The sequence below is a fragment of the Aricia agestis genome, chromosome 17, assembly GCF_905147365.1.
Source record: "Aricia agestis chromosome 17, ilAriAges1.1, whole genome shotgun sequence".
Taxonomy (NCBI): domain Eukaryota; kingdom Metazoa; phylum Arthropoda; class Insecta; order Lepidoptera; family Lycaenidae; genus Aricia; species Aricia agestis.
The window spans coordinates 5,920,243-5,942,930 of NC_056422.1; the positions used below are offsets into that span (position 1 = coordinate 5,920,243).

Genomic DNA, 22,688 nt, shown 5'->3' on the forward strand with positions numbered 1-22,688 from the left:
TCTGGGAAACTTATTTACTGGTATCAGTAATCGTCAGTCAGGGGGCAAACGAGCAAACGGGTCACATGATGTAAAGCGACTACCGTCGCCCATGAACACTCGCAACATTAGAAGAACTGCGGTGCGTTGCCGGTTAAAGGAGTGAGCACACTGAGACGGGCCGTGCCGGGACTCAGCGTGCCGGGGCTCATCGCAAAAATCCGCCTTCATAAAATTTGTATGCAAGCGGATGCGCGTATCGCACACTGTGTCGGGGCGCAGCGGATTTCCGCTTCCATACAAATTGTATGGAGGCGGATTTTTGCGATGAGCCCCGGCACGCTGAGCCCCGGCACGGCCCGTCTCAGTGTGCTCACTCCTTAACCCATCAAGCCCCATAAGCTCACCGGTGAGCGAGACAAAATAGAATAACAATATATTTCCAAGAATCCACGATCGAAGGATTAAGGCGAGCCAGATCATGACTAACTGAACAGATCCAAATAGTTCGCCTAGAAATCAATTTATTTGATAGTACTTATAGTCTAATACATATTAACTACAATTCTCTAGCATAATATCTTGAGACTGGCATGAGTGGCAGCTAAAAAGCAGACGGATCGCCTGATACAGCATAATTATTATTGGAGTTTATCTATACTTTTAATATTATAAAGCGGAAGAGTTTGTTTGTTTGTTTGTTTAAACGCGCTAATCTCAGGAACTACTTGTCCGATTTGAAAAATTCTTTCAGTATTAGATATCCCATTTATCGAGAAAGGCTATAAGCTATATTTTATAACGCTAAGACTAATAGGAGCGAAGAAATAGAGGAAAATGTGGAAGAAACGGAGGGAAATTATTTGAAAGGGCTTATTTGAACGCGTTAATTTTAGGAACTACTGGTCCGATTTGAAAAGTTCTTTCAGTTTTAGATAGCCCATTTATCGAGGAAGGCTATAGGTTATATTTTACCAAGTTAAGACTAATAGGATCGGAGAAATAGCGGAAAATGTGGAAAATCGGGGGAAATTATTTGAAAGGGCTTATCTCACGAACTACTGGAGCAATTTTTCTGTTATTTGGCACAGATAAGAAGTAGACCACGTGAAAGATCATAGGCTATTTCTGGTGAACTTATTTGTCTGTGAAATATCAAAATTACGCGGGCGAAGCCGCACGGAACGTCTAGTTTAATATAAAACCCAAGTGTCAGAAACGATAAAATATGGCGCGCAATTTATTTATTAGGTAGTCGGTCGTCCGTACAGATGACAATAATTTGTTCGAGATATATTGTTTCTTGTAAAATATTCTGAGGAGTTGTCAGCCAGATGTAATTTATTAGTTCATTAGGACGCGAGCCGAGAATATCCAATTTCGGTATTTTTAAAGAACCGAGTACCGCTAATATTATTATTGCTTTAAAGATTAAATATAGTTTTTAGCGCACTAAAAACGCGCCAAAATTGGTTTATCGCACGGGAATCGTACATTTTTCGGGATAATCCTATGTCCTTTTGCGGGACTCAATATCTCCATACTAAATTGGCGTGAGGGGTAACAAACAGACGCACTTTCGCATAAAAATGTGCACAGTCAGTAACTAATAAATAATTACAAGGTATGAAAATAAAATAAAAATTTATTTATTTGTGAATGAATCAAATGCTCTCAGAATGTCGGACTACTTTACTACTTGGCCACTTTTTACCAAAAAAGTGGAAAATTTGTCTTTATGCTTAGTACTTGGCTTTGCCTAGCATATTTGGAAACCTTACATTCAGACAGATAGTAAAATATTTTTATTAGTAAGTTGCCAAAGAGGTTGAGTGACAGAGTGTTTGGGCAAAATAAAATTTAATTTACAACTAGAGAACTATATATGTATTATATAAAAATGCAACTTTAAAAATCCATAAGAGTACAGGGAAAATATATAATAGCAAAGTTAGTAGAGCGCCATAACTAATAATTTTAATGTAAAACTAAAATTAATTAACGTAGGTATAATTATTAATTACCAACGCATTAGTATGGAAAATTTTTTCTTTTACATTGTATTAAAGTATTTTAACCTAGTTCGAGAGCCCACAGCCTTATTTTAGACATTTTTAGATTCGTTTAGATTTGTAGGAAACCATGAAAAAGCTTGGCTCGATTTGCAAACAGATAAAAATTATTTTGGCACTAAACATTTGTTTTTGACTTATACTTGGCTAAGTATTACTGCAGTATTCGTTAAAAACTATTGCAGTATGACCCCATTTTAATTAATATACGGCTTTAGTACTTCTTTAAGAAAATTAAACATGTAAATTGTAAATATTAATAAAAATTAAACTACGAACTACTACGAATAATTAAAATATCAGTTAACCTGTAAACGGCGTCTCGAGCGTTTGGTCCCATTGAGACGAGTTACGAATTGTGAAGAAAAAATAAGTTTGTGTAATCCTTGTGGGCTAAAAATTGAACTGTTTTCGTTAAAGATTTTTATTTTAATGAACTCTGAAGTTTTTTGTTAAGTCTGAAGACTGTACCTAAGGCAAATTTTAAAATGGTTAACACTCATGAGATTATAAATTGACATATTAATTTACATTCTTAGTATTCTGTAGTCCACATCAGTCACAAAATTGATATTAAATGTTAATTTTTGTACAAAAATATATCCTCATTCGCTTCATGGTTTGAATCTTAAACAACTCTACCTTTCTCTACCTTTCGCGCTTCTTTTTTCCAGTTATGAATGCTTGTTTGCTTATTTTACTAGTTTCATAATTAAGAAAAATAAAATTTTAGGCACGTTGTCAATTATTATGTATTTAAAATAAAAATAAAATCTGAAACAAAAATTATTTACTTAATTTTTTATTTGCTTTTATAACCTTGCTTGCCTTAAATCTAAAACACACTTATCTAAATGCCCTTTAGTGTTTTTTATTTCAGGTAATTTCCATGCACTGAGAAAAATAGATGGCCTTTTACCAAGTGAGTACACATTACTAATACGTTATTTTGTCCGAATTCTAAATCTATACTAAAAAACGATTTTATGGCTATGAGTCTGTAAAATATTATTTCTATTAATAATCAAATAACTGTCATTCTTATTACAAATCTAGGGTTTCTAGACTCTAGACTCTAGATCTAGAGAATACTGCGTATTGTTACAACTTATAAGTTGTAACTGTCTTAAACGGACTTCAGTTATCATATTGTTGTGCTGAAAGACGTTTAGCATATTTGTTATGTTGATGAAAGGAATAGTCTATTTGTCTGGGCAATTATATTCCAAGCTATTTCCTTGGATATATGAACTGACCGTTCACATTACAATATTATATCTTCATACTCCAAGTTAATGTTTAAATTGTCTTTTGGCCAGAGGGGGTTAAATAATTTTTGTATTTTGGTCAAGTGAAAGTCAAATAAAATCTACGGTTAAACAGTCTCGTCTGTGTAACTAACCTTACCTAACATAAATGTGATGTGTGAGTTTGTTCGTTTGCTATTCACTAGTAAAAGGAGATTGTGAATTATTATAAGTCAGAGTAGGTAAGTTCTTGACTGTGATGATTATTAAAATGTTTGATTTTTATGCTAGATTCATTATTACTTATTTTAAAGCATTGTACGGTTAAAACGGGACGATGACTTGAAATTAAATTATCTTCTCTGCGTTACGAACGTTACAATTCTTGATCCACAGTATTTGCTTCAAAATATTAATTAATTATTTTAATTCATATTATATAACTTCGATAAGCTGCCTCAGATACATAAGGCAGGAAACTTCTACTATCTAGTGATAAGTTATTTTAACACAAACAATAATATTATTGTCTTCGTTAGCGTTTAGAAACAAACGTAACTGTAGCTTGAGCCTTTACCTTTTATCCGGTTTGTTTTCCTTGCAATTTAACCTTTGTTAAGGTCGTAGATTTTTCGATAAAAATGTGGTCGCCTCTACTTTCGTGTTCGTCCAACGAAAGGGTTCATAAATAATTCAAGAAAGGAGACTGATGGATGCAGCTTGCAAGGTCAACGCATATTTGAAGACCATCTTATTTGAATTGTTACTACTTTTAACCCTAAAATGTGCAATTGTCGATTGAGCATCTGTTGTTACAATATCATAAATTATTGTGTCAGCAAATTGTACTTCAAACAACATCTGCGATGAATCGACAAATATTGCCAGTTGCAATTATTGTTTGCGGATTAGACGATTCGTGCCATGCCGCATACGTTTTAGACGTATGAACAGGATAGCGGGGACATAAGTGCACTCGTATGGTAGTGTTGTTTTAAAATTGTTTATCAGTTTCGGGTTACGTGCGAGGCGCGCGTGTACATCTGTGTGAGATGCCTCTGTGTGCAGAGTCGGGCGTGTGGGCGTGGAGCGAGGTGCGGAGCGGACGAAGGCGCCAGTTGAGTTCCGAGCGCCGCGGGGTTGTCGCGCTCTCGTGTGATCCCCGTTTTACGATTCCAAGTTTATGTACTGGAAACTTTTAGTCGCGTAGCTTGAGCGTCAATTCATGTATTGCCACCTCGGTAGTGTCTCAAAACCAGTGCCCGGATGTTTGTAAACGTACGCGCGTGTTTTTATTATACGTCCGTCTATTTTTGAATATAACTAAACGCTGCGAAGTTTTCGAAACGCAGCCGACGGCGGGTTAACGGCCGCAGTGTGCAGCGACTGCACCACATTATATCCTCGTGTCTTGTGTTTTTGTTGACGGTTAACATTTGTGTCGTTTGATCGGTGACATTTTATCTGTAAGTATGACCCCGGTCGATTTAGATACTATCTTTATCTATTCACGCTTCGAAAGTACCTGTTGATTGCTCAATACTGCGTACAGTAGGATTAAAACATAAGTGTAATATGCTAAGTGTACATGTGTGCCCCTTATAAATACTCGTACTAGGTCTCGTGTAGGCATGACATTGTGCGCTGTTGCGGGTACGAGTGGTACGAGTCGACACATTATACACTATAATATTACGTACCACAGTCCACAATACGACTACTTCAGTGGCCATCAGTAAATTATATTACCGAGAACAATAAAATTAACATGCTCACCTCAGTACAATAAACCTACATAATATAATGTTTAATATATGCAAATATATTATATTATGGAATATACGACGTATGAGGATTAAAATCTAATAGGTAGTTACTATTTGAAATATTATGTTTAAAGTAGCAATACAAATATTAAAAAAAAACATTCTATTTAAATTTAATGATAACATTAACTTTGAAGTTCTTAGAATTTTAGTAAACACTGTTTTAAAATGTGTAATAATTAACATAATATTTTAGTACCAACGTAACTTCAAAAGGGGTTTGATATAAAAATCATTAAAATGTAATACTCTAAATAACTATTGTTTCCAAGCTAGCGAAACTTAGAATATTATCATTTTTATTTAAACATAATATAATAATAGTCATATTATCAGTACGATTCGTTACAACGTTCTTATATGTTGTACTATACAGTCATACGTGTGTTGGGCTTTGTATGTGTGAGTTTGTTTATAAATACATATTCATATTACGATGTGTCTTGTATTATGTATATGTTTACGTATACACAAGTTTCAATGTCCATGTACATTCAACACTGTTTGCATGGTAATGTTTGTTTAAAATATATGTTAAAATCATTCTCATTTCACTTATTAACAATTTAAATAACTCGATGTCATTAATAATGTCAATATTTAATTAATATTCCAAGAATGATTAAAACTACGAGTAATAAGTTTTATCAAACCATATTAAAATAAATCATTATTTTTAATCGTTAGTAGTACTTAAATTGTACTAACTTTTTAAATTAGTATGAAAACACTTTGAATGCACAATCCACGATAAGATATTATAGTTCATGTAACTATTGATAATTATTTTCTATCATATTTATATATAACTCCGTTGCGACTAAATTAGTTTATCGCGCGGAACCGTACATTTTTCCGGGACAAAAAGTATCCTATGTCCTTTCCCGGGTCTCAAAGTATGAGATGACATGCCAAATTTCAGCAAAATCGGTTCAGCGGTTTGGCCGTGAAGAGGTAACAGACAGACAGACAGACATACAGACAGACAGACACACTTTCGCATTTGTAATATTAGTATGGATAGTCTAGACTCTAGATTCTAGTCAAATGAGATAACTCGTATCAAAGTTCATATAATCATCAATGAGTTAGTTCATGGAAATTCAATTTATCATCCTAATATACTATGTAGCTCTTAGAAATTATGATTAAAAAGTTTTCTTTTTAATCATAATTTTTCAGAGCTATTTTATACTTAAGAACAATAAAATACTCAATAGATATTTGTATATTACTCCAAACAATATTATAATATTATGAAAATAATCCTAAATCTAACATATTTAACCAACTTAAAATGAGGTGTTATCTTTTTCTACTTCTATTTAAAAAGGTTAAAAAAACAGCAACAAACTATTTTACATTCGGGTGGCGTTTCGTCCCATGCTCGATGCAGGCGAGATGTAGTTACGTCGCTTGAGGGTTAATTACATTTCAATTTCACATCGTGCTTCTTGTTAATTCTGCAGGTATAAACTATGGTGTTTTTTAAATATTCCAAGCATATACATTTCTCAGCGCTTTAAATATTAGTCATAATATATATATTTATTGAAAATGTTATAAACACTAAAATATTTTATACTTAGGTGTATAATTATAAAGCATTTTTTACCAAAAATTAGAAACTTCAACATTAAAAGGTCGAGACACGAGTCGGGTTATTAAACTAGTGTTAATAAAAGCTGAATAATAAAATGAAAACAATTTTATAGCCTTCAAATTGCTAAGGTTCTCATCTCGCTTTTATCAGTGCCGACCAAAAAGTTAAAAAAGAATTGAGGTACAGCTCTTGGGTGGGAACACTAGGAACAAAACAAATATTAAAAAATACACTTTTATAATTAAGTGAGTACGATGCTTCTAAATTTAAGTACAGTATGTTACAGCTGAACCTGACGGGTTCACCTGCAGGTGTAGAATGATCACCATAGAGACGGTTTCTTTCTACGGAAGAATCAACATACCTACTGACAGATTTTATCGACAAAATGGCGGATTTCCATTGTCTAACTGTCACTTTGTCTATTCTTCCAAAGAAAGAAACCGTTTCTATGGTGACCGTGGCCTGCAGTATGGGGATCATCAATTAGGTGATGATATGGTAAAAATTGGGCCATTTCCCCTAATTGAGTTTCCTTATTTTTATAAGTATATATAGTAAAAATCTAATTTACTTTAATAAAGTACCCATGAAGATACCATAAAAGTACAACAAATTAATATTTTTCATTAGTTAAAAGTTAAAGCTCTTTTGTTCACTTCATGATTCATGACAATGTTGGCGTCTCATTTTACTGCTGATCAGGTTTCGAAATATGCAATGTTTACAGATAATACGATCGGATCTTATTCAAAGATAGTCTTCTTTATTATATGACAGTCAAAACTCATTCAAAATATGCAGCGCCTCTGTACTGCTATTTACTCTATGGCACGTAGCATCACGAGGCCGCGTAGTAAATTTTCCACTAGGAGGAAACAATATTATCTACTCTTGAATAAATTTATCAATTGTACATAAACTAGATAGTGTCGGCCTGTGTGTACTCTCTGTATGAAATATAGCTGGTGCCCGTATTCGTGATATGAGAATGAATAAGCCGAAGTGTCAAACAGGGCACGTGCAAAGCGCCTAAATTTCAGAGAATTTGTAGAGTGTCAAAGATCAAAAACTTTAAATGTAGGACTTCTTTAAATTATCTTAGGCGAATACTCATTTAAATTTAAAACTATTTTTTCTCGGATTCGTCGGGGGCTAAATCGGGAATGATAAAACTACAAAGTATCTAGAAAACTTTTTATTGTCTTTATAATATATTAACATAATTCATAATTATATTTTTACATAATTCAAATTAATTTTGCTATTATTGTAATTTACAAACCATACTAACTGATTATCATAATAATATAATGAAAACTATGTGTTATCAAGCAGACGAGTACGTCATATTACTTTTATCACGAAGCACAGGCACAAATATTGAATTCTCTTAAACGTATGGACACACCCATTTAAACAAGTTCGGCATTGTTCTTGCCAATCGTCCATTCAATTGCAAAATTGCTTTGAGATACACGATTGTATGTGTGTCGATATAGGCAAACAGTGTGGGGTTCCTGTAACTTCTCTCTGTGTCACATTTTTAAGGATTTGAATCTCTACCGCAGGCTAGGCTAAAAAAGAACCAGTTAGGCTGCATTTATATGCATCCGCCCGACGCGGGTTTGGCGGCTACACCGCGCTATGACAATCAAATTCATGTAAATATTTATTTAAAATTTAAATAGCGACGCTGTCATTTACATTTTACATTTGCTTGTAATCTCGCGAGTCGCGGTGTAGCCCAACCGCGCATTTAGGCGGACGCATATAAAACCAACTTTAGCCAATAATGCGTTTTGCATTCTCAAAAGCTTTTAAAAACCTAACTTTATACCGGAATTAACAAACAGCTTAATAGTTTTATAATTAGGCTACATTTTCATAGAAGTAGAAACAGTAAGGATTACTTGGAGATCATAGGAATGAGAGACCAGCGAACCAATAAACACGTGGCTTTTTTATCGACTGTAACATTAATGTAATGATAAAGTATCAAATTGTATTTTATAATATTATATTTATTTATTCAAAACAAGATGCTTTGTGCTCGTTAAATGTGCTTAAAATTTTTTGGTCTAGTAACTCGTCCCATTAGGACGAGATCTCTTGGGTCGACTAATCAAACTACTATTTTAAACAATATTCAATATTATATTTAAAAAAAACATAACAGTTGAATAAAATATCTATTTTTAATTATTATTTGGAGGTGTAGAGTAGGACTTGGATGAAAGTCATAAAGTTTGGTTCGTTTTTGAAGTTGAGAACTTAGCTCGTTAGGAAATACATTTTTTTGTCCGAGATCTCTTCGACTTTGTTGGAAATATTTCGCTCTAATGATCAACTTTCGTAATAAATGTTTTCCTCATGTATTAAAAATTGTTCGAGAGATGAGATGTTTTATTTAAATATCTTCTTTTTTGTGTCTAGATAACGCCCGGAACCCCCCGTGAGCCAAAATTCATTCATTTCACGGGAACCGTACATTTTTACACGAAAAAAATTATCCTATATCCTTTCCCGGGTCTCAAAGTACCTCCATACCAAATTTTAGCAAAATTGGTTCATTGGTTTGGGCGTGAAGAGGTAGCAGACACTCAGACTGATAGACAATATTATTATGCATAATATGCATGTAAATAAGTAATTAAGTATCTACAGTTTATAGGGTTACAAGATCTTCTTAAATTCTGTATATTTATATTTATTACCAGACGTTCCGCGCGGCTTCGCCCGCGTTAATTAGATATTTCACAGACAAATTAGTCTACAAAAATAGCCTATGATCCATCACGAGGTCTACTTCTTATCATATAGCATAAAAGTTGCTCCAATAGTTCGTGAGATAAGCTCTTTCAAATAATTTCCCTCGTTGTTTTCACATTTTCCTCTATTTCTTCGCTCATATTAGTCTTAGCGTGATAAAATAAAGCCTTCCTCAATAAATGAGCTATCTAACACTGAAAAAATTTTTCAAATCGGACCAGTACTTCCTGACATTAGCGCGTTCAAACAAACAAACAAACTCTTCCGGTTTATAGTATTAGCACAGAATAGATATTAGTTTAGATTTTACCGTAGAACTACGACGTGGGAGAGCCATGCTTCGGCACGAATGGGCCGGCTCGACCGGAGAAATACCACGTCCTCACAGAAAACCGGCGTGAAACAGCGCTTGCGCTGTGTTCCGCCGAGTGAGTGAGTTTACCGGAGGCCCTATCCCCTACCCTATTCCCTTCCCTATCCTCCCTTATTCCGTTCCCTTTCCATCCCTACCTTCCCCTATTCCCTCTTAAAAGGCTGGCAACGCACCTGCAGCTCTTCTGATGCTCCGAGTGTCCATGGGCGACGGAAGTTGCTTTCCATCAGGTGACCCGTTTGCTCGTTTGCCCCCTTATTTCATAAAAAAAAAACGAGTATGAACACACTGTTTGCACACATTAGTATGGAATATTATTAATTATTATATTATTAATAATTATAACAATTATAAAGTAGTTCGCGCTTGTACCTTGAATAGTCAAAGGCATTTACTGTTATTATTAGTTCGATTAGAGAAGCCACTGCATTTGTTTGATCGAGCAAAATGTATTTATCTGCGTTGTGCGCTTTTATGGGATGAGTGAAAAATGTTAAATTCGCGTCTGGGCACGTGACCTGATTGAAAATTCGTAAGAAAGAGACCAGACAGAGAGCAAATCGCTGGTACGGCGCGGCGTAAGAGAAGTCATACAACCTGTCTTCCGTGCGGCGAAAATTTATGTTTATTTTTAATTTAAGAGGAGATACTTCATACTAGTAAGTAACTTAGTAGTAGAGACAAACTTTGTCCCCTATTACCTCCCTGGACAATTCCGGTAGAGTTATACCTTTTTTCCTGAATGTCTATGGCCACTATTAACATGTCCCTATGTTTTCTTTCTTTTCATAATTTAACTATTAAAAAAGATATAACGTTCAAAAACCCAAAAACTGGCCAGATTTTCCTCTGTTTTAAACATCCAGAAAACTTATTATGTAAAAAAGAAATAAAACATGGGAACACAGCTCAAGCCTTGCTTTAATTTTTAATGAAAAAATACTTGAGTCAGTTAAGTTTTGGAGAAGAAATCAGGGGACAACGAATTGTTGATTTTCTATTCTTTTATTAGATCAAGCTGCAGTTGTCTTTATCGCGCTCTGCGGGGGGAGGCTTGAGGTTAGGGAGACAGCAATAGATTTCACAAATACATACTTTTTTATTTCTCTAGCCCTAGTTTCTCTTCTTAAGGCCATTCCCTACGAAGATGCCGTAATTTACCGTATTTAAAGCCTTATAAACTCATAATTTGAAAGCTACAAAGTTATAATAAATACATAATCTTCAGCATATTAACATTCCTTTCCCCGTTTCAATTATGTATTTCCTATTTTTGTTTATTATACTTATTGATATTAGCTTCCAAAGTAGTACCAATTATTTATTAAAATTGAAGCATACTTTCAGCATCTCCCTAGTATTTACAAATTACGTTTATTTGAAACACACGACAATAGATAGACAATTTCATTAACAACATATTCCCTGTTTGAATTTTTTTAGATCAATTTTGAACTAAGATAAGTAAAAAAAATAGGTTTTTGTGCGATCTCGGCAACGCGTCAAATGTATGGTCAAGGTCGTTTGCTCGGGGGATGGCCTTAAGACCAAAACTTAGTATATTAGGTAAACGGGGTCTCGTATAACAGTTACACAGCATCATCTGTTTATCTGGCGCCTCTTAATAGCTTGGAGGAGACTAATTATTATCTGTTCGCATGCTCGCCCCGCCTTCTCCCAGATAACCGCCTAGATTGTAGTAGACACGGCAGCTTAATCATCAAGTTTTAATTTTGAACTTTAAAGCAATGCAATAAGGTCTATCGGTAATTACCGTAGAGCTAGAAAATAGATCCGGCACGTAAGGTGTACCTGATTCTCGTAGACGCGTAATTACTACCGTCTGCGCACAAGTTGATGTAGAAATAACTTTTAGACTGCGTTTATACTTTGTATGCGTCCGCCTGAACGCGCGGTTTGGCGATGAGATTACTGCAAGCAAAGCAAAGTATGTAAATAACAACGCGACCGCACCGCTATTTAAATAAATCGTTACTTGTTTATGATCTCGCGGTGTAGCGGCCAAAACGCGCGGTCGCTCCGCCGCATATATAAACTCCAGCCATACATGCACATTTTTTATAAGTATGATTTTTTATCCGGACCATTACTATGAATCTATTGATACATTTTGACATAATTTTTTAAAATCGTATCCACAGTTCAGGCGCTACGAAGGAACATACAAACATATACTTTCAACTTGTTGCCTTTTTACACGAGCTCCAATTTAATGAACGTCCGCCATTTTAATTAATAATAAAACCCATCGATAAGCACTAAGAAAGTACGTAAAAATAATAAAATTACGATTATTAGCTTAGTCGCCTCGAGCACGCGAGGTATCCATCCATTAAAATAAATGTCATTGGCAATTACTATGCTCTGTGCACGTTAGCCGTGCACGTGCAAAAAAAAACCAAAAAAATATATTTTGTCTCGAGCGTAAATTACGTGAATCTGCATAATCAAGTACTGTTTAATGCTAATAAGAGTCAATTTATGAATAATGAATTAACTATTGCTATTTGTTCGAATCATTTTATAGTTTTGAGGTTTTGAGGAAAATTTATAGTGTCGTTTTCGTATTTTTTTGCCAAGTTTGAGGAAAACTTAAACGTTTTTCTTATATTTTTTGTATTACAGCAGCATAATACGTACATAAATATTTCAGATAATACTTAATGATTATAATATAATTACAATCATCAACAAGTAACAACCTTTACAATACTTTAGATTAGATATAAAAAGAATTCATGAATTAATTTTTGATACTCTACCAATTCTCGTAAACGTAAGTAAACAAAATATTATATTATCTTCTTAACAAACTATTATATTATATAATAGTTTGTTAAGAAGATCTATTCAAATTGTCCAACAAAGATAGGCCGATTTGTTATACCTCGTAATTCGTACAAATATTTAAATCAAACAAATTTTTGTCTCAATTTTAATTGCAATGGATGTAATTATTGGATTAGATTAAATATACTATACTCGATTACGTAAAAAGTATTTATTTTTAAGGTACAGAGAAAAACAGAAAAGCTTTTAATGCTTTAGTTGGCTATTAATTCCTGAGGTGAAGGACCGAATGTCTGGAATAGCAATTGTACGAAACTACGACTAAACCATAAACGATCGCACGGGAATTTTAATGCGGTCATTTTAAATGAAAAACGAAGTGGTTTCGTTTAAAAATTTAAAATAAAACGGATAACAGTTTTAAAACAAAGGTTTAAGTTTACCATTTGGAAATAAATGTTAATATGTTACTAGTTGACGCCCGCAACTTCGCACGTTTTTCCGGGATAAAAAGTATCCTATGTCCTATCCCGGGACTCAAAGTATAACCATACCAAATTTCAGCAGAATCGGTTCAGTGGTTTGGGCGTGAAGAGGTAACTGACAGACAGATACACTTTCGCATTTATAATATTTGTATGGATTATACAAGATTAAATTTTACCTAATACCAAAGTGTTTTGGGTAAAGTTTAAATAAACACGTGTAAATATTTTAATTCCTCAACAGTCAACGTATGGAGCAGGAAAATGTACGAATAACTAGCATTTTCGTGGTAGAGCTACTAAAAGATAAAGCTTTAGAATACATTTTAGTGGTTTTAGTTTGAGATAAGGAATTGAAAACTGAATTCTTGGAGTAATAAAACTTATCCTTCTATTTGTTGTTATGCGTTTTATCTGTAAGTCGAGTTTTGTGGTGCAAGGTTTTAAACCAGATTAGAGATTACATCTTCTGTCCCTTTGGGGTTTAAAGACTAAACTATACTTTCTTATATTTTGTTTTCAACACGTATGTACTATCAGTGAAAACGATTCACAGAAGCAGTTGACGAACCTACGTAATTTGGTAAGATTATGCCAAGCCCAGACGGAAGTACGACTAACATTGATTTGTCATAAACCGATCAAATACCGTAGGTCTGTCAGCCTATGAATCAATCTAAAGTTAGCAACATCATTTCTGTACGCAGAACTACAAGGATGATTGAATCAACACGGGATGACCATGTCATCTCATGTCATTTTCTTCTTTAATAGGATGGTTTTGATTCAATGGTCGTGTCATTTTATTCTCGCCGGATGCAAAATAACCGACTTAGATAATTATTATGGATGATGGATGACAATAATAATTAGAAGGTATCTGTCTCTAAGTGACTTTTCAAAATGTATATTTTCATTTTAATTTCGGCCTAACAATTTTAATATTGTTACAGGATCGTGGTCTATGTTTTCTTGAAATTATGAAGCTCGTGTTTCTACAAGGTTAAAAACCTTTGTCTATGTTTAGGAAAATTCATTAAAATTTAATGTTCCTCATTAAGAGCTATAGTGTGACAGTTAAAATTTTAATTGGCGATGGAAGTATAATATTATTCGACATCTAAAAATCGAGTTTTTTTTTGGAAAAAAAATCCAAAAATTACATATTCTGAATATTAAAGTAGAGTTCCACGGGTTTACAAACAAGTTTATGATAAATTGCTTGTTAAAATTTGATATTTTATCTGTTTTTTCCGTTCCATATCGTAAACTAAAAAATAATGAATTGAAGGTTAATGAGATATTTTTTAATTTATGCATACGTGTCAAATGAGTACCTTTCTATTTTATATTTTTTAACGGGACTTTTGTCCGTACCTTTTTTGTTATTAAAATTATACTGTTAGAGAAATCGATTCATAGACAGATGGCGGAGGTCGGGGTACGTAAAGTCAATGTCATGATCTGTCGAGTGTCGGCTAAGCTTGACTCATGAAGTTTATACCTAGCGGAATAGAGCAATAATCTCTGCTGTCAAACGAAACCGAAATTGGTTAATGATTGAATATGAATTCTTAGGATTAAATTGTCAACGTGCCGATAAGTGACGACTGGACGTAAAAAAAAGAGTCTCTTTTTACCACGCAGTGTTACTGATAGTGACATCTCGATTGCTCAGGCCTTTGTTTCTCTATTCCGCTAGGTATATTAACTTTATGGCTTGACGTAACCCGACCAAATAAAGTTGGTCCGTTAACAGCCTAAAACGTAGTTATTATCTTGTGCGAAAACCAATTCTTATGTCAATGGCTAAAACTAAGATTGACCTCAGAATACGGCCACTCGTTATTACTTTAACTTTTTTGAAATTCGACCGACGGCAAACTGTAGATGTAACAGACTTTTTGGCATTTCTATTATATATTTATATATTTAAAGAACCATGGTTTCACTAAATCTTGATCCTGCAGAGAGTGGCAGAGAGTGGTTCGGAATCTGTCAATTTAGGAATTTGACATTTCAGGAATTGCCATTTTCGGAAGTGGACGAGTTTCGAAATACACGTTATCGGAAATTGACATTTTCGGAAGTTCTCGTTGTCACTTTGAGGGGTCATTAGAACGAAATCATTAAGTTCCAAATTTATCGTAACCCGTGGCCATCCACAAACACAGAGCAAAATTTCACACATATTTTTCTAATATAATATTATTATGTTTCATGATTTCTAACCTTGATGCGCTGAGTTCATTATTGAAAAATGTATAATCTGCATATAAGTACATGTAGACTATGTAAAATGTAGATACCTATAATTAGCATATTATGTAACGTAGTCGAGTATTACTGAAATAGATGTTGCCTGCTCTAAAAACACGTATATTGCGCGGGACATTTTGCAGAAATAAAAATATTCAATGTTTTTTCTCAGAACTCTATTATAACCTACGAATAAAAAAACTAATTATAACTCTATGTTTTTTCCTTAAAATTGTCAATATGTGTGTAACCTATTACTTATCTGGATTTCTTGGGAGTAAAATTTTCTACACCGTTTTTAGCTGCCTGTTGCCTGCTGCTGTTTTGTCTTCATTTCTGCCTGAGCTTAGGAGTGCAATGCTCTGATTTCCAGAGGATTGCACGAGAGTTAATATTTCACATTTTATATGGGATGAGAAAATCAGAAATATTAACCGTAAATTTTACCGGGATAAAAAGTGTCCTATATCCTTTCCCGGGACTCAAAGTATCTTCATACCGAATTTCAGCCGAATTGGTTCAGCGGTTTGGGCGTGAAGAGGTAACAGATACACTATCACATATTTTATAATATTAGTATGACTTAATGACTATGAACAGAGTCACGGGACCCAGGTTACATAAAGTGTGACCTCGCGTTATCGCGGCGAGCCTCCTGTATGTACCGGCCTTATCAGTAGCGGTGTTAACTTCTCAATATCATCATCATCAGTGCACGGGAATTTTAATTTAATGAGGATCTTTTTTAATTTAATGAGGATCTTGACATAGACTTTGTACTTTTTTGTGAGGCATTCATTAAAATTAAGTTATTTTTAATGCATTGCTCCTTCGTTTGGCTGATTCGGTGCGTCTTTACTACGTCTACGTACGTCTTCCTATCAAAGTACGAAATTCTAATATTTCTGATAATATTATGTAAACTAGAGATCGCCCAATGGTCGAAATTCGACCTAACTTGCAACGACATTAGGACTTTATACCTATATTTTGTAAAAAAAATATTGACTTCATCATAGTTTTTTTCAATTCTTGTCTCTGGGACTCAGCTGATCTCGGACTGGCCGTTTAAGCATTGTCTAACAGTATCTAAAATTAAATTAAAAAAAAACAATAATCCATTTTCAATTTGTCAACTTGTTGTCAACAGACTTCAACCATAAATAAAAGAGTATAATTCGTACATAGACTTATGAATTCGTATGTATAGGCTTGTCACTCAAAAATCTGTCATCTTTTTTAGTAGTAGTGTCGTAGTTTGTGTAACGTTTTATCTGTTAAAGATATATATGATAAAGCATAATTTTAATAATATTGTCTCGATGCACTCCTTCACAATATAAACTATAACTGTGCAAAATTTCCCCCATTTTTCGTAAAAAGGGTTACAAAGTTTTTCTCTCACGTATTAATATATAAAATAGATGATATTAGTTTGATATTTCTTCGAGGATTTCTCGAAGCTAAGAAATTTAGTCAATGATCCATTTTATATTAATATGTTCGAATAATCTTTTTGGAAATGTAATGAACGAAAGATCCAAATGCTGAAACAGAACCTACTTTTGGAAAAATGTAAATTAACAGTAAATAATGTGTTGATTCACGTTATTTTACATACAATAATAACCTCACGACCTTGGCATAACATAATTAAAAAAAACAAAAGTTTTTTACGCTCTCCGTCGCTAAGCATTCGTTACCTACATTATTATAATTTAAAATGCGACCTTCGAATTTTGAGTAGGTAATAGGTATACTTAATAAAAATTTTACATTTAAATATGTACTATACTAGATGACTCCGTTGCGCCAAAATTCGTTTATCTCGCGGCAACCGTGCATTTTTCCGGGATAAAATGTATCTTATGTCCTTTCCCGAGACTCAAAGTATCTCCATACCAAATTTCAGCAAAATCGGTTCAGCGGTTTGGGCGCGAAGGGGTAACAGACAGACAAATAGACGCACTTTCGCATTTATAATATTATTATGGAAGTATCAACACGGGTTTTTGCGTGTACGTGTATTGTATGCATGTGTGAAAGTCTGTGTGTGTGTGTGTGTGTGTGTGTGTGTGTGTGTGTGTGTGTGTGTGTGTGTGTTAGGTGTGTGTGTGTGTGTGTGTTAGGTGTGTGTGTGTGTGTGTTTTCAGCTCGTGCGCGATCTCGTGTCAACGCACAGGTTTTAACGTTGTTATTGTAAGATTGTTTGGACGTTTGTTTGTTTATTAATGAGTGTTTGTGGTTAGCGCCAAATATGCTACATTTAATGTTTTACTCCTTGTTGAGTGCCCGTGATAGACTAAAAAGTTAACGTTTTCAAATTTCATCAATTATTTTTTCCCCAATTCAAACCAATATTATTACAGCTTATGGCCGCGCGCGCACTAGCGGCCAGGCTGCAGCGGCTAGGCCGCGGCGGCCATCGAGATAGATACCTTAGTATGAAATCGGCTCCAACGATTTTCATGAGTTTCGGGGGCGATAAATCGATCTAGCTAGGAATCATTTTTAGAAAATGTCATTTTAATAGTGTTTTATATTGTATTTCGAATACCGAGCAAAACTCGGTCGAATAGCTAGTATTATTTAAAGGATTATTAAACAAGCACATCACTAGAAAGTGACATCGATTCTGTAATCGAATCGCACAGTAATGTTTCAGTGATCAATAGAATTAATTATATGTGGGCTCGCGTGTGGTCCCGTGGTACGTGTGGAAGGCGTGGGATACGTTATCTCTTATTACTATCACAATAAGGTACAAAGTACACCGGCTACGTGCTACGGCCACTTGTGCTAGAACAATACATTTCGTAACAATGGAGGCACATTAAGCCAAATGTATTAGACGATTAGAGACCAATACATAGACATGTCACATGACAAGTAGGGGTCTGGCGTAGTTGACAAAACGTCGAAGGATCAACGTATTGCGTCAGAATTCATTTATCGCGCGAACCGTACATTTTACCGGGTTAAAAAGTATTATATGTCCTTTCCCGGGGCTGAAATTCCATGCAAAATTTCTGCAAAATCGGTTCAGCGGTTTGGACGTGAAGAGGGAACAGAGAGATAGACTGAGTTCCCGCGCGACGAATTTCCATGCAAAGGACTTGCAGGCCTTAACTAATTCTTAATAATATTTTCTGTCTCTTCATTAAGTTAAAGAAAAGTAAGCAATCAAAATATTTTGTCTTTGAGTACGACCGTTCTAGCAATAGATAAGTATACCCTATTATCTTTTATCGCATACCCGCAATTGCAGAATCTCAGTTTTATAAAATAAACAGTTTACATCTAGCTGAGCTGGAGACATTACCCTAATGAGTTCACGACCCTCAGATGACGTCATGCTACACATGAATGAACATCTCCCGTCCCCCTCCACCCCTGTGGGAGGGAAAGGGAGGGGTGCGGTCAGTAAAAACTTCCAATATGAGAGCTCTGTTTTGTCTCCAAGTTTTTATTACTATACCTACCTTTTAGAGTAATTTCATATGTTTCCCGAGACTAAGCGCAAAATGGTATTCGTCAGAACCGTCCTCGGTATGAAACAGTGGTCCTTTGTCTACTCTATGTCATTTAAAAATTGTACGTGGGAGAGCCACGCTTCGGCACGAATGGGCCGGCTCGACCGGAGAAATACCACGTTCCCACAAAAAACCGGTGTGAAATAGCGCTTGCGCTGTGTTTCGCTGGGTGAGTGAGTTTACCGGAGGCCCAATCATCTACCCTATTTCCTTCCCTACCCTCCCCTATTCCCTTCCCTTCCCATCCCTACCCTCCCCTATTACCCTATTCCCTCTTAAAAGGCCGGCAACGCACCTGCAGCTCTTCTGATGCTGCGAGTGTTCATGGGCGACGGAAGTTGCTTTCCATCAGGTGATCCGTTTGATCGTTTTCCCCCTTATTTCATAAAAAAAAACATTAAAATTCATGCAGTAGTCTCAGATTCATTCGGCGCAAACAAAGAAACAAAGTTTTTCGTATTCTATTTAATGGCTCTAACAGGACCTTGATTATATTTTTAAAATAACAGTCCTATAAAATTACATAGAGGTAAGTAATACTCTTCAGTGTTCATAGCTTTAAATTCAATTTCTGGTTAATAACTCTTCACCTTTAAATTCCATCTCTGTTAAAGCCTAAAATTTCCTTCCCTTCTTATTGTGAGTCATTCACATTATTAATCATTTAATTGGATTTATAATAATTGTTAAACCATCTTACCTACCTATGTTTTAACTAAAATTTCAGAATAATAATCATAAACTAACTGTCTTGGAAATATTTCACCAGCAGTGTGTTAAGCCCTTAAATATTGAAAACATGATATATCTCATTAATTTTCTTTTGTGTTCTTGGCATTTGTTATTCGTTATCTCAACTGGAACATTTTTCAAAGACTGTTATAAATTACAACGATACTTTTACGCTCATTTTTAGGGTACCCTATTACTAAGACTTCGATGTCTGTCCGACTGTCCGTCTGTCTGTCCGTCTGTCTGTCTGTCTCTAGGCTGTATCTCAAGAACCGCTATAGCTGGACTTCTGAAATTTTCACAGATTGTGTATTTCTGTTGCCGCTATAACAATAAATATTAAAAATTAAAGAGTTCATATTTTAGGCGGGCTCCCATACAACAAACGTGTTTTTTTTACCTTTTTGGCTCGTAATCCATAATGGCAACATGTAGATACTTGAAATTACTTAGGTTCTGGGCCAGGGGGGGGGGGGGGGGGCAAATTACGCAGATTCTGGGCCAGGGGGGGCAAATCAGATTTTTTATAAGCTAGGTGTTTATAAAGAATAAAAAAATAATAATTTTTAGTTGTAAAAATATTGTATTGCAAACAAATGACAAAAATACGTTTTATTATTTTTAATTTTTAAAGATGAAAGTACTAGATAATATACTTAGTAGGGACGTCAAAATGATCCAGGGGGCTGCCCCCCCTGCCCCCCCCCCCCTCGGTACGCCCATGAGTATGCTATTAGTCATCAGCTTATTGTTTTGAAACAAAACTTGCTAAACTTTCATCTATCACATCTCGCTTCATCATGGAAGGTGAAGTTTTTTTTTCATATTTGGCAGGCTTTGTTATCGCTAGTGTCCCTAAGGTACAAGAAAGTATATAAAAGTTAGGAGTTAGAGCAGGGGTTCCCAAACTTATTTTGTCTACCGCCCACTTTGAGAGAAAAAAATTTTTGGCACCCTTCAAAATTGTTTCACCGCCTTTTGGATTGAAGCCTCTACACAACGCCCACATTTTTTTTCGGGGTCCCACATCCCCCTTCAGACCTTCAGCGCCCACAAGAGGGTGTTATCGCCCACTTTGGGAAAGGCTGAGTTAGAGCGATGTAAAGTAGAAGTCGTTTTTGTTGTAAAAGTTGATAAAGTTAGTCAGAATAGTATGGAAATGTTGTTCGCAACTCTCTTGGATCTAAATTCTTTTATCACACGGAAACCGTAGAGTTTTCTTGGATAGAAACTATCCTACATCCTTTCCTAACTAAAGTGTTACTGTCCCAAAATTTTATTAAATCGCCTTAACGGTTATTCTTAACCGTTAAGGCGGTTTAGGCAACACTGTTTTTAGGGTTCCGTACCCAAAGAGTAAAAACGCCCTATTAATAAGACTTCGTTGTCTGCCCGTCTGTCTGTCTCCAGGCTGTATCTCAAGAACCGCTATAGCTAGACTTTTAAATTTTTTACAGATTGTGTAGGTATAGTATCTGTTGCCGCTATAACAACAAATACTGAAAACAAAATAAAATTAATATTTAAGGGGGGCTCCCATACAACAGACGTGATTTTTTCGGCCTTTTTTGCTCTATATCTATCCATAATGGCAAAAGATAGGCACTTTAATTTTTCACAAAGTCCTTTGTTATATGTGTACTTTAATATAAAAAAAACACAATTTTTGGCCTATGTTTGTTCTATAACGGTACGGAACCCTTCGTGCGCGAGACCGACTTGCACTTGGCCGATTTTCCATACAAACGTATTCCCCAATTTACTCCCTGGACAATGAGTAAAAATATGACCCTTCAAAATCGTAAAAAATGAATGCCCCGTCGTACCCCGCCAATCCACCGACCATGAAATAAATTTGAAAGATCTTTAAGATAAACTAAAAACGTAGAGGCTCTCTCTTCTTGAAGATATTTAAAAAAAAAATAGATAGGCTCCACTTTAAATGAGGAATCAGAGGAATATGTTACCTCGATTTACTGTACCAGTCAGCTTTCTCTACTCTATCACAATTCACAATACACGTGCCGGCACAGGGTGAAGCGTGATGGCAATTATAGTTTCTTCGTTTAAATTCTACTGCACCCGCGTTCCTTTTTAAGGTACGCGCACAGTTTTTTGGGCGCGTGCCGGGGCGTGCCGGGGCGGATCGGAGCTCAGCGCAGCGCAAAATGCGCTATAGCATACTATTGCCGGGTCGGGTCGCATCGCATTGACGGATTTTAACGCTCACCGTGCCGGGGCGTGCCGGGGCGAGCCGGGGCGGGTCGGCGCGCAATGCATTGACGGAATTTGAGCCGAGGCTTGCCGGGCCGCATTGCATCACATCCGCGCCCCGCTTGCTATAGCACACTGTTGCCGGGGTGCAGCGGGTCTTGTCGGGCCGTGTCGCATTGACGGAAATCCGCCGAGCAAAAATCCGCGCCGATGCGCCCCGGCACAGTGTGCGATACGCGCATCCGCTTTCATACAAATTGTATGGAGACGGATTTTTGCGATGCGCCCCGGCACGCTGAGCCCCGGCACGACCCGTCTCAGTGTGCTCACTCCTTTAAGATAGACAAACTTTCGGAAATATTAATAAATTAAATTATTTACGTGGTAGAGCCATGCTTCGGCACGAATGGGCTTGATCGACCGGAGAAATACCACGGGCTCACAGAAAACCGGCGTGAAACAGCGCATGCGCTGTGTTTCGCCGAGTGAGTGAGTTTACCGGAGGCCCAATCCCCTACCCTATTCCCTTCCTTACCCTCACCTATTCCCTCTTAAAAGGCTGGCAACGCACCTGCAGCTCTTCTGATGTTGCGAGTGTCCATGGGCGACGGAAGTTGCTTTCCATCAAGTGACCCGTTTACTCGTTTGTACCAACCTTATTTGGCACAGTCGCACAAATAATCTAACGCGTTACGCGCCAACCCTGCGTCTGTGCGCTGCGTTTCTATGCGTAATTATTCTATGCAAGACATAATGGTAAACCAGTAATATTTCATGGCTAT

General features: G+C 35.8%; 1 protein-coding gene across 7 annotated transcripts in view; it reads left to right on the forward strand.

Moving 5' to 3' along the window:
- LOC121735454 (dual 3',5'-cyclic-AMP and -GMP phosphodiesterase 11-like) overlaps window positions 1-22,688 on the forward strand; it is a 248,934-nt gene that overhangs the window by 63,500 nt on the left and 162,746 nt on the right. For 3 of the 7 annotated variants that reach the window (XM_042126288.1, XM_042126289.1, XM_042126290.1), the window contains exon 1: window positions 4,395-4,764. The exons of 1 other annotated variant lie outside the window; for it this stretch is intronic. The gene's annotated coding sequence lies outside the window, so the exon portion shown is untranslated. Of the gene's footprint in view, window positions 1-4,393; window positions 4,765-14,401; window positions 14,415-22,688 lie in introns of those variants that run through there. 3 more of the 7 variants (XM_042126284.1, XM_042126291.1, XM_042126286.1) reach the window with 3 other exon arrangements.